This window comes from Zingiber officinale, chromosome 6A (assembly GCF_018446385.1).
Source record: "Zingiber officinale cultivar Zhangliang chromosome 6A, Zo_v1.1, whole genome shotgun sequence".
NCBI classification, from domain to species: Eukaryota; Viridiplantae; Streptophyta; class Magnoliopsida; order Zingiberales; family Zingiberaceae; genus Zingiber; species Zingiber officinale.
The window spans coordinates 46,650,190-46,664,144 of NC_055997.1; the positions used below are offsets into that span (position 1 = coordinate 46,650,190).

The 13,955-nt window shown below is 41.0% G+C and overlaps 1 long non-coding RNA gene across 1 annotated transcript; it reads left to right on the forward strand.

Annotated features, from left to right (window-relative positions):
• The first annotated feature begins 235 nt into the window (after positions 1 to 235).
• LOC121993915 lies at positions 236 to 1,505 on the forward strand. The gene is made up of 3 exons (XR_006115485.1): positions 236 to 760; positions 842 to 1,177; positions 1,445 to 1,505. It is a non-coding gene; the product is annotated as an uncharacterized LOC121993915 (long non-coding RNA).
• Positions 1,506 to 13,955: the final 12,450 nt, after the last annotated feature.

A 13,955-nucleotide genomic window follows, 5' to 3' on the forward strand; every position in this document is an offset into this window, starting at 1 on the left:
CATGCATACTTAGATTATAACTATAAAATACCGAAAAATAGCGAATAATGATAAGAGAATTTTCTGGAATTTTTGGAAATTTTTCGGGAATTTTTCAGAGCTCGTATGGATGAGTTAACGGGGATAAAAACGGGGCCCGAGAAAGCCTGTTTAGGCTACCCCGTTTAACGGAGGAAATGTTTATTTTCTTTAATCATTTCCTTTTCTTTTTCTTTATTCCCTTTCTTCCCTGTTTCTTCCTTGATCTGTGTCGCGCGCCCGAGCCACACTCCGACCGTTTCTCCTTCTCTTCCCAAAACTGACGCGTCGCCCGCTGCTCGCGTCCGTTTCTTCCCCTCCGGTGCAAAGGCAGTGGCCAAGGGAAAGCCTTGCACATCTCCAGCTTCTCTCGAGCCTCACCTTTCCTCTTCCTCTTCTTCGATTCCCCTCGGCTTAGCACCGTGCCCTAGCCGTCTCTCGCCGCACATCCATGCTTTTGGTTCCCCCATCGCACCGATCAGCGGCCACTGGCCTTGTCGCCAACGGTGTTTCCCTCACTGTGGTCACCCCTTTGTGGCTCCCTGTGCCCTAGGCGTCTCTCGCTCATCGACGGCTACTATCACCGCCGATCAGCCGGCACCGCCCGACACCTCCTAGCGTAGTCGACGCCTCTCCACTGAACGCCGAAGACCACAGCGGGTGCCTAGGTGTCACCCTAGTTTCAGATCGCTGATCACAAGATTCGCTAAGTCATGCCCTAATCACTGCTTGCCGCCACCAGGTTCTGCCGAGCTACCCACATAGACCTAGAATCGTTGATTTCCTCTTCCCTTACATCTCTACTTTGGTTGATGAGGATCAGTTCCAGCAAGGAGGAAGAACTTGGCATTATTACAGTTTTCTGTAGTTTCGGCAGAAGATCGTTGGCTGTAATATTCTCCAGCAAGCAGTTTTTTTTTGGCATCTGTTTTACTTGGCTGTGGATCAACAGGAAAGGTTTTGGGTTGAAGGTAAGGTGTTAGGAATTTTGGTTCTTGCTATAGCTCAAATTCGAACTAATGGTTGGGCTAGTCACTGTGGCACCAGTCACTGTTTTCTGACAGCTCACATATCTGGTAGTGACCTAACAGTTGGGCACTCAGTTTTGGGGCTTATTGATTTGCTGCGGTGATTCGGCTAAGGATTAGAAAGAAGTGAGGTAAGGGTAGTTAATTGATCTATGTTGTTAATTGTGGTTTGAATCGGATGTTGTAATTAGTTGATCATGTGTAGATTGATTAAATTTAGAATTAATCTACTGGAATGATTAGGGTTAAGATAATTAACGCTAGTCAACTATTGGATTAATTTAGGAGTATAAATTGAGGTTATGTGATTAGGGTTTTACCCTAAATTAGTCTTAGGGATTTTATTTAGCTATGTTTATGAATGTAGCTAAATAAAATATTTATGTTATTTGACGCAGGACTCTGATTCGGGACGAGCATCTCGACGTCAGATTTGGATCGGATTAGATCCTTTCTTTTGGAGGCGGGTACCTCTTGACTTATCTTTTATGATATTGTCATTTGGATATGCATAGTATTTTATAGCTACAAGCAATGATCATGTTACTTTTGGTATGTCACAGTTTGATACCCATAGCATGTTCTATTTTGTCACTTGTTATGTATCCATGTTTATACCTTGTGATTATTGCCATGAGTACCTTAGTTCCTAGAGTAAGTGACATACCATGCTTTACTGAGTTTAGGACTAGATTCTGGATTTTTATTATCTGACATGTGTATCTATATTTTTATATCATACCTGATCTGTGTACCTAGACCTTTTGCTTTGATCCATGTACATTGTTGGTACATATTTTGTGGAGGTGGATATGTTCAGAACCTAGGTTGTTATACCATAGAGGACCTGTATACCCTAGATCTGTGGATTTGACTTACTTGTACTAGGGTACACATTTATATATATATATATGTGGATTTGGTTCAGGATATTGTCATGCTTTGTTTCATGCACCATTCACATGATTACATGCTGCGTGATAGGCTGCTCCATTATTATAGAGCATATCGCTAGTTTCATCACTGTTTGGTGCTGCGTTGGTCCGCTCATGGGTAGCGTCACGCAGCGTGGTAGCACGTCAGTTTTGCTCTATTCGGTGCTCCGTTGTTCCGCTCAGGGGTAGTGTGATGCAGCGTGGTAGCACGTCAGGGATCCCTTCCCGTCATGGTGTACCGGGAGATGAGACATTGCGCTCCCCAATTTATGATTTGGGGTAGGAGTATGTGTGCTCGACAAAGATCCCATCCATTCGGTCCACCATCGTGAGCGATGATGTCGAGCGCACATGTCACGATCCACCCACCCGGCCACCATCAGTTGTGAGATCGATCGGGGGTGACCGCCATCTGACATTATATGCATTTATCGCATTTATTGCTTATGTTCTGACTTATATCGCGATTTTGGTGGATGATTTGTTCGATACGATATGGGAGGTATATCGTATCCGGTTTAACACCCTTTGTTCAGATAGAGTTCCCGGTGATCTGACTTCCTCGCTACCTTTCGCTTTTACATATTTCCTATATATGATTAGAAGTCGATTCCATGTTTATCTTGCTAGATATTTCTTACTAGTGTACGTATTAAGATTGAGTCATAAACTCACCCCGTGACACTATCTTTTCGTGTACCAGTTGTTTATGATGTCGCTTGGAGTATCCTGTCTGCTGGTCCCCACGTCATCTCAGAAGATCTATCGGTTCATTTATGTTTTGATTGTTTTATGTGTCAGTGTGTTTAGTTTGTGCTCCGATTTTGCTTTTGGAGTTTTGAAGTTGTTATGTGGTATTATGTATTATTGTTGGTTGTGTAAGCCTAGCCGGCTAGCAGTTTTGTGTTTAGTTTATATTTAGTTTCTCTCATTTTCCGTTGTATTTTGGTTTTGGTACAGTCGAGTGGGCTGCTTTACATATAACTGCGTGGTTGTGTTTTTATGCATGTAGAAATGATTCATATTGTCAGCCGTACAGGGGAGGTGCTGCCGAAATTTCTTTGGACAGGGACTCCCCCGGGGCGTGACAATTTAGTGGTATCAGAGCCAAGTTACGATACTTGCTATGTGTTTTAGATTTTCGAGATTTATCTGATACCAATTTATTTGGTATCAGAGCACGATACGAGTTTTATATACTGTGTTTCGGATTTCATGTTTTGGTCTTCTCGATGTGACTTTTCGGGTTTTGGGACCTGGTAGCAGCAGGACATCTCCAAGCTATAGGAGGTATGTTGGTATACTGTTATCTTACTATTTTGTTAGTGTATGCATTGTTGACTTTGATAGTTATGACATGTAATAGCACTTTGTATCTGGTATTTGTCTGATGTTATAGCCATATTACATGTGATGGGTTAGCCACTAATGATGATCGACCGTAATAGAGATAAAGGGTTACGGTTTCTGGTGATTTTTCATATCATACACCAGTAGTTTTTATCTTCTAGCACTACTAGTAGGAGATGAAGGCACATACCTACCTCTGCTATTATTAGCTGTGTAGTGGATAGTATATACCTATTTATGTTGACCTAGCCAGTAGTATACCATGTTATCTTAGTTAATTTCATCAGTAAATATTTGTTTACTCTTGTTAGATCGGTCAGTAGGAGTCTGATTTACACTTATTGATTTGGGTAGTCGTATATTGATATACCTTAGTTGCTTGTGGAGGATTAAGGTATTCTTGATTAGTTAGTATATGACTGATTTAGTTTTGTTGTTTTGATCAGTAGAGGACAGTCATACTCTATTTTTAGAGGTTCGAATCTTTTGATTATTTGTGTTTAATTAGGTATCCAGAGTACAGTTGAGTACATGACTCGTACTGACATGGAAAATACTGAATTAGCCGTATACCATTGTCGGCTTGGTCAGTCTATTGAGGATCGATGTATCCTATTCCATGTGGACTTTAATTTTAGACTGTATGTAACTAGTTGGATTGTCTATGATTGCGGTTTCCTGTATGATCTTTATGTTTGATTTTATTTAGTTATACCCCTAAACCATGAGAGTAGGTAGCATAGGGTTTGTGTGGTAGATTGGATTAAATATGCTGATTAGACATACCTGTGTAGTTTATACACTTGATTATTAGGTGTTGTAGGAGTTCTATGATAGACGGTCAAAATTGCATGTAGTGAGTGTATATTTGTCCAGATGATGATTATTGTGGGTTTCTAGTAGATTATACCCGAGTGATCTGATTGGTTTATTGGAGGTATTTTATCGATTAAATCTATGTTGTGAAATGTACACATGAGTTTGAGTGTTTTATTGGAGGTATCTTATCGACTTAATCTGAGTTGTGATATGTGCAGATGTGTTTGGTGTAATATTTGGGGTATCTTGTTTATTATATGATTGTTCTGAGTGTATACTCGTGTCGATTATGATTTGTTGGAAGTGTTACGTTGATTATACTCTTGGCATAGGTGTATATATGTCATGTGAGTGTTGTTTGAAGTGTATTGTCGATTATACCTATGTTGATATAGGTACACGGGTTTGGTATGCATTGTTGGAGGTATCACGATGATTTATACTTATGTTGTGAGTATGTTTAGTGTGTACTAATTGGAGGATTATATCGATCATACATATGTTGTGTGTGCACATGTGCCCGGTGTATGATTGGTAGCATCATGATGATTCTACCTATGTTGAATGTAGAATGTTGAGTGTCTACATTATGTTATTGGTTGTATTACGCGGTAAACTAATTCTCCTATTGGTGGGTGACCCACTAGGATGTTGATAGTGTTGACGATGGATTTGATTTTGATTACTAGGTTATTATACCCCTAGCTGCCACAGTGATATGTGGTTGAGTGATCTCGTGTAGTCTTTAGTTGGATAGTTTGAGATCTTGTTCACATATTATGGATTATTTGTGGTGGAGCGTTGCTCCCACATATTGCAGATTGCTTGTAGCGGAGCATTGCTCCCATATTTATTGCGGATACATATTTCGGATTATTTGTGGTGGAGCGTTGCTCCCACATATGGAGGATTTCTTGTGGTAGAGCGTTGCTCCCACATATGTGGTATTTTCTGTGATGGAGCGTTGCTCTCACACTGAGGATCTATTCTTGGTGATTTATATCGTTGGTGATCAGATTTCTGACTTGTTGTTAGGAATCTTAGCATTAAGAATGTCTGTGATACAGACATTATGTGTCTTGGTTTTACCATCAGGGCTTGCGGAGCCTTAGATGTTTTCAGGGACTTGATGATTTTGGTATATCTAGGATGTTTGGATCGGTTTCCATTGTCTTTGTTGACGATGTTGTGATCTATTTAAGATCCGAGGTGAGTCATGTACACCATCATCGCATAGTTTTAGAGATGTTTCGACGGAAACGTCTATATGTGAAGATCAATAGTGCGTATTTTGGTTATCTTCTGTGAGATGTTTGAGACACACAGTCACCAATAGGAGTATACCGTGGTTCCACAGGAGATAGAGGTTGTTACCGTTGGGAGTAGACGGAGTCTATAGAGGAGGCTCGCAACTTTCTTTGTTTGGCTTGATAGTTCCGGAGATACGCTGAGGGTGTCTCTCGGATTGCTATGTCACTTACACGCTTGACCAGGAAAGGCGTGAAGTTCACTAGGACTGAGGATTGCGAGACCAGATTCCAGGAGCTGAAGCGGAGACTAGTGTCCGCTCCGATTTTGATTTTACCTTCTGAAGAGGACGGATTCGTGCTCTATACTGACGCATCTCTATAGGGTTTGGGCGTTGTTTTGATGCAGCACGACAGGATAATCTCCTACTTCTCGACAGTTGAAGGAGCATGAGGGGAACTACCCAGTACATGACTTGTGGCTGATCATCATTATTTTTGTCTTAAAGATTTGGAAGTGTTATCTGTACGGTGTTACATTTGAGATTCTCACTGACCATAAGTATCACGCCCCCAGAGGAGTCCTTGCCAGAAGAAATTTCGACAGCATCTCCCCTGTACGAGTGACAATCTGAAGCATTACTACATACAAAATATACATCAGCCACACTCGGCTGGAATATATATACCATAGAAAATGGAAACAACACAACCACGCAGTTTAATATACTCAGCCTACTCGGCTGGGCAAAAAAAAAAAAAAAATAAATAAAATAAGCACAGCAGAAAGAAAACGAAGAGAAAACCCACAAATTGCAAAGTTATCAAAACATCACAAATACCAAGTCCACACAACAAGTATCAAAACCTAGTTCTCACAACACCAAATCCAACGAATACGAAATGCAAGTAAAGAGAAACAGAACCAAAATCAATTTTTGAATATGACCCGGGACCCAGGATTGGCAGCCGGCATCTCTCCATGTTGGGTTTTTCGGGCCGCGAAAACCACTTTTCGCGTCGCGGAAACCCCGAATCACCCAAAGCCGTAGGATCCGTGCAAGGAAATGATTTCGAAAAACACGAGTACGAGTTATAAACTACGATCTACAGTAGATCTACAATGGAAAACACTTTATACCTTTGATGCGTGCCCTCGCAAATCCCGCTCGTCCAAGGTACGTGTCGGGTCTCCAAAGTATCAAGGTAGATACTTCTTTAGTTATATCCACACGAACAAGGAGTGCTCTCTAGCACTCAAGGATGGAGAAGAGAGCCCCAAGTGTGCTAGCACTTTCTAGGGCTCTCGGGTAGGATTTAAAAGGAAGAAAAGAAAGGATGCAAAAGGAATGTCTTACACTCAAGAAGTAATATCCCTCCTTTGTGACCTTCACTCTTCCTTTGCTCTTGGAACTCACTCAACCACCTTCACCTTCCCTTGGAACCCACGGCAACAACAAGAGAAGAGGAGGAAGAAGATGGAATAATTACCACACATCAATTACACTAAATGAAAACCTTCTCATCCTTTAGTGTGGCCGGCCACACACTCATAACTCCCTCATTTAATGTGGCCGGCCACATTAAATGGAATGGGAGGTGTTGTAACCTCCATGAGGTGGCACACCTCATGAGGTGGAGATGATGTGGCAAGGTTAGTCATGCCATGTAGGATGAGTCAACCTTATGATGTGGCAATACATCAAGTCAAACTTGATGTTTCAACTTCTACTTGGTCAAGTCAAACTTGACCAATTGTCTTCCTTGTTGAGTTAAATCCAACCTTTGACTCAAGTCAATTTTAATTTAATGAATCTCAATTCATTAATATAAATTGACTCAATGAATCAAATCTAAATTAGACTCATTCAACAATTGAATCTAATTGAGTCTAACTCAATAAGTCTAATTTGAATCCAATCTTTGGTGCATCATATGAACCTAATCCAATTGGTTCATCATATGAACCCAATCTCCATCCACTTGTTCTTTGTGTATGACCCAACAGGTTCTTGTAACGTTGGCAATGTTTCTAAACTCCTTTAGAAACATAAGCAATGAGCGGCATCTAGCAATACATCATTGCTACCCAAGTTACAAGAAATGTTGAGATCCAACATCACCTTGTGACTATTAATTGTGACTCCTCACAATATATGACAAGTGTTCTTCTATCCTAGACATCTAGATTGATCAATGTGAGGCATAGACCGTGTCATCCTCTGACCAATCTAAATCTTGAACTCCAAGTAGACTCACTCAATCAAATGAGCTCAATATCTCATATCGACTCATTTGGGTATGGCCATACACTTCGTGGTCTCACTCTATCAAGAATATCGATGTCACTCCTGTCATATAGGAGGGATAGATCCCATCTACATCACTCACATCCCTCTGCATAATTCGTTACATACCCAGTAATCGCCATTATAGTCCACCCAATTACGGGTGACGTTTGACGAAACCAAAGTACATAACTCCTTATGTAGGGATCCATGGTGACTTCAGGTCTAAGGACTAGTAGTCATACTAATAGCCATATGAGAAAGTATATGACACTCATATAACGATCCATGATACTTTCTCATGGCGGGTCATTCAGTATACATTCTCTAATGCATACCCATGTGTCAGCTTGATATCTCTATATCCATGACTTGTGAGATCAAGTCATCGAGCTGACCTACATGCTAGTCTTATTGTATTAACATTGTCCCTGAATGTTAATACTCGACTAGGAATGATTTAGAGTAGTGCTCCCTATATCATCTCACTATCGATTCAACTAATCGATTGATATAGGTATGAACCTTCTACTCAAGGACGCTATTATACTTAGTCTATTTGGCACTGATACAAATAAGTATAATAACCAAACAAATGCCTTTATTTATATACAAGAATATGATACAATGAGTCCATATAATCATCAAATGATTGGCTCTAGGGCTCTAACTAACACTCCAAGCATCCATGAATAATCTACTGCTACCTGGCGAAAGAAAACCAATTTGCGAGGTGGTGAGTATTGAAACTCAGCGGGTATAGAAAGAGATAGTGCATGAACATAATCAACTAATAAAGAATACCCAAAAGAAATACTGTCTTATAAGAGAATAGCAGATACAAAAATAAAACCATGATAAAGGTTCATACCTGGAACGATATCCTAGGCTAGATATAGAAAGTCAGAAATGGTACTAATCTGCTACAGTACTGCTCATAACTACAAAGGTAATGGGTAAGGTATATAAACATTTCCAATTACTAAACCAAGGTTTAACCACCTATAACGTGAGCATATCTTAGCATAAGACAGCGTGTCAGCATAAGTGAACAATAGCAAGAAGCAACGGCAACATAAATATACCGCAGCAGCATAAGTAAACAATAACAACATAAGTAAATAGCAGCAGCCAAAGCAGGCATAATGACAGCGTATGCACGGATGGTCACCCCGCCCACCTCTCTGCACCATGACCCCTGTATGGTCGAGAGGCCGGATCAATGACAACTGTACCACCCAAAGGCCGCCACTCCCGCGAGTGACCGGATGGACAGGTGCTGAGTAGCTAACTAGCTACACAGTGAAGGGAGTCCCTGCTGCTCGCAACTCCAGCTACCACTACCCATGCGTGGCCGAGTGCGGCACGACAGGACAAGCGGCATCAACTCCAGCTACCACTCTCTTGAGTGGCTGAGGATGCGGCATGTATGCAATGACATGATGCGAACAATGCAACAGTCATCATATATATATATAAGCAGAAACAGGTATGCTACATGAAGCCAGCATGCTCAATATCGTACATAAACAAACATAGTTAAAGCATACAAATATGATATCTAGTATCTGCTACGGATCATAGACAACAAAAGAGACTGTATAGATATGGAAACGAATATCTCAAAGATAACGTGGAAGTATCAAGCACCGGAAAAATAAGAGTGGAGTCAAGGTAAACAGTCCTTATCCAAAATAATTCATGCACTAAGGTCAATGTACTAAAAGAAAACAAAGCAAGAAGTACCCGCCTTTAATATATAGCTCGAGCTAAACAATCCCCGCGTCGGAGTGCTCATCCCGAAATGACATCCTGTAAATTATATATTGTACAACTTAGCTAATTTCATAAGCACCAATTAGCCAAACTCAAACCCAACTTAATTAGGGGAAAATCCCAATCCAACTATAAACCTCGATTCATCTAAATCCATCCAGAAATCTGAGACTAGCATGCCCGAAATAGAACCAACATCGAATATGATTACAACCCATTGAATCTAAGCTAGAATTTCCGAATCACCATAAAACAAAGAAATATTGTATCCCATTCACCCACCTAAATCTGTTCTAGGCGGCCGAAAATCACCAAGAAGAAGAATAACCCTCATCTCCATCAAATCCCAACCTTCCATCCTTTCCTTTGGTCACCACCGAAAGAGGCTTCCCAACCCCTTAAACGACTCCCAAATCCTTACCTACAAGAAGAAGTAATACTTGCCAACATACATGCACAATAATCAATTGAACCTTTACGGAAAATGAGACATCATCAGATGGTTACCTAACTACATTTTTATGATGTTTCAGTCTAATCATGCATATCTAGAGAAAACAAAAAAAAAACAACTATTAAATCTACACCAATTCCCTTACTTCCAAGTCCGTACCATAATTTCAAACCAATACGAAGGAGTGTTCACAATATTGAAAATGATACACATCCTACCAAATCTGTTACAAAGTTACTACTATCTTGAAGAAAACAAGATGACTTCGAAATCGATTCTCAACCTTCAAGTCTACTGTGAAATCTCAATCCAACAGGCGACAAGAGAACCAACATCAAACTCAATTCATAGTCTTCCAAATTAATCTAGAATTCAAAACCAGTTTGCCACAACCAGTCAACATCGAAGACAAATTTCCGATCTATAAATCTGCCCAAAATTTCAAACTATGTTACCGAAAGATAACTACATCAAGTTTGGTTCACACATCCAAATCTATCCCAAAACCAAGCTACTAGGAGAAAGAATACTTGCCGGATCCGTTGGGGCACAACATGGAGGGAAGAGGATCGGCAGTTGTGGTCTGTGAGGTCTCGCAAGAGGGAGATCGGCATGGCTCCGAGAGAGAAGAGAGGCCGGCGGTGGAGGCTGTTGTTGGCCGACGAGGAGGTGGTGATGGCACGGCGCACAGCTGTTGGGTTTTTCGGGCCGTGAAAACCGCTTTTCGCGTCGCGGAAACCCCGAATCGCCCAAGCCACGGATCTCGTGCAAGGTAAAACTTTCAAAAAATGCGAGTACGAGTTTAAAACACGATCGACTCTTAGATCTACGAGGGAAAAACATTTACCCTTGATGCGTGCCCTTCGCAATCCCGCAACGTCCAAAGGTAGCCGGATCTCGAGACCGTCAAGCGAACGGTCCTCTAGCGGTATCCACACGAACAAGGAGTGGTCTTCTACCACTCAAAGATGGAGAGGAGAACCCACAAGTGTGCTAGCACTTTCTAGGGCTCTCGGACTGGATCTAAAAGGTGAGAAAGGAGAGAATATAGAAGAGGAAACACATGTACACCTCTTGGTTCCCTCCTTTGTGACCTTCACCTTCCCTTAGGCTTTGGATTTAACTCACACTCCTCTTTTTCTCCATGAAACCCACGACCATCAGCAAGGTTGAGAGAGGAAGAAGCACCCAAGGAAGAAGAAGCATTTACCACACTTAATTTTCCACAAGACAAAACCCATTTTTCCTTTAGTGTGGCCGACCACACTAGTGTAACTCCCACATTAATGTGGCCGGCCACATTAATGCATTTGGTGTGTAACCTCCATGAGGTGGCACACCATTAAATGAGGAGATGATGTGGCTAATGATGTGGCTAGATTGGTCATACCAAGTAGAATGAGTCAACCTTCATGATGATGTGGCAAGACATCAAGTCAAACTTGATGTTTCAACTTCCATTTGGTCAAGTCAAACATGACCAATTTTCTTCCTTGTTGAGTTAAATCCAACCTTTGATTCAAGTCAATTTAATTTAATGAATCTCAATTCATTAATATAAATTGACTCAAGAATCAAATTTAAATTAGACTAATTCAACAATTGAATCTAATTGAGTCTAACTCAATAAGTCTAATTTGAATCCAATCTTTGATTCATCATATGAATCTAATCCTATTGGTTCATCATATGAACCTAATCTCCATGCACATGTTCTTTGTGTGTGACCCAATAGGTTCTTGTAACGTTGGCAATGTTATAAACTCCTTTAAAAACATAAGCAATGAGCGGCATCTAGCAATACATCATTGCTACCCAAGTTACAAGAAATGTTGAGATCCAACATCACCTTGTGACTACTAATTGTGACTCCTCACAATATGTGACAAGTGTCCTTCTATCCTAGACATCTAGATTGATCAATGTGAGGCATAGACCTTGTCATCCTCTGACCAATCTAAATCTTGAACTCCGAGTAGACTCACTCAATCAAATGAGCTCAATATCTCATATTGACTCATTTGGGTATGGCCATACACTTCGTGGTCTCACTCTATCAAGAATATCGATGTCTCTCCCGTCATATAGGAGGGATAGATCCCATCTACATCACTCACATCCCTCTGCATAATTTGTTATATACCCAGTAATCGCCTTTATAGTCCACCCAGTTACGGGTGACGTTTGACGAAACTAAAGTACATAACTCCTTATGTAGGGATCTATGGTGACTTCAGGTCTAAGGACTAATAGTCATACTAATAGCCACATGAGAAAGTATATGACACTCATATAACGATCCATGATACTTTCTCATGGCGGGTCATTCAGTATACATTCTCTAATGCATACCCATGTGTCAGCTTGATATCTCTATATCCATAACTTGTGAGATCAAGTCATCGAGCTGACCTACATGCTAGTCTTATTATATTAACATTGTCCCTGAATGTTAATACTCGACTATGAATGATTTAGAGTAGTGTTCCCTATATCATCTCACTATCGATTCAACTAATCGATTGATATAGGTATGAACGTTCTATTCAAGGACGTTACTATACTTATTTTATCTGACACTAATACAAATAAGCATAATAACTAAAAACCAATGCCTTTATTAATATACAAAAATATGATATACATGAGTCCATACAATCATCAAATGATTGGCTCTAGGGCTCTAACTAACAACAGCGCCGCCTGCGCGTGCGAGTGAGAGAGGGAGGTAGGAGGGTCGGCGGCGTCGCATGAAGAAGGGGAAGGTTTTTGCCGATTAAGGTTAGGGCACGAGCAGGCTTTTATAGAAAAGGGAAAAAGAAAACATTTAAGAAAATTAAACATTTCCTCATTTAAATCAAATTATTTAAACAGACTTTACCTTGACCCAATAATTTATCCCCTTAACCTACGTCTTACAAGCTCCAATTAAATCTCAGAAAATTTCTAAAATTTCCTAAAAATTCCGTTAAGGCTATTAGCCTATTAAACCTTATTATTTAATTATTATTTGGTTCGATATTTTACAATAAGAGTCTCAAATATATGTTCACTTAGAAAGAAACTTAATCTCCGACTGAGGAGAGGGATGGAATTCCTGAAGGATTATGTTTGTACCTTTAGCTATCACTCGGGAAAAAGTTAATGTGGTTACCGATGCAGTCAGCAGGAAGTCCAGAGGGACTTTGGCTTGCCACCGAGTTTCAATTACAGACTTGGTTCAGTATGTCTTCGAGTTAGACCTTGAGGAGCAGGGACGGACAGAGCAGGGTATTTTGTTACCATGGTTGCTCAGTCGTTGATCAGGACGAGGATCCGAGAGGCTCAGGCTGGTGATCAGCATTTGCAGTTTATTGGCAGTCAGATAGCTTCCGGGCAGCAGACCGAGTTCACACGAGACGAGGAGGGTGTTATACACTTCCGAGGCAGATTATGCGTACCTCAGTCTCATCCGGTCTTACAGGAGCTACTTCAGGAGACTCTTCGCTCTCGATTTGCGATCCACCCAGGCGGTACCCGTATGTACCGAGATTTGGGACGTTCTTATTGGTGGAACGGTATGAAGAAAGACATCGCGGAATTCGTAGCGAGATGTCTTGTCCGTCAGCAGGTGAAGTCAGAGCACCAGAGACCTACTGGCTTACTTCAGCGGATTCCTATATCCGAGTGGAAAGGGAACACATTACTATGGACTTTATGGTGGGTTTGCCTAGGCCATGACGAGACCATGACTCGATTTGGGTAATTGTTGATTGATTAACCAAATCTGCGCATTTCATAGCGATCTGGAAGATAGATTCCCTGGATCGATTGGCAGATCTGTATTGCCGAGAGATCATCAGATTACATGGTGTTCCTTTGAGTATCATTACGGATAGAGACCCTCGGTTCATGTCTCGTTTCTGGCAGAGTCTGTAGCAGGCCTTGGGCTCTAAGCTCTGTTTCAGTACAGCTTTACATCCGTAGACAGATGGATAGTCAGAGCGGACCATCCAGACTCTAGAGGACTTGTTGGAGACATGTGTATTGGATTTTGGACG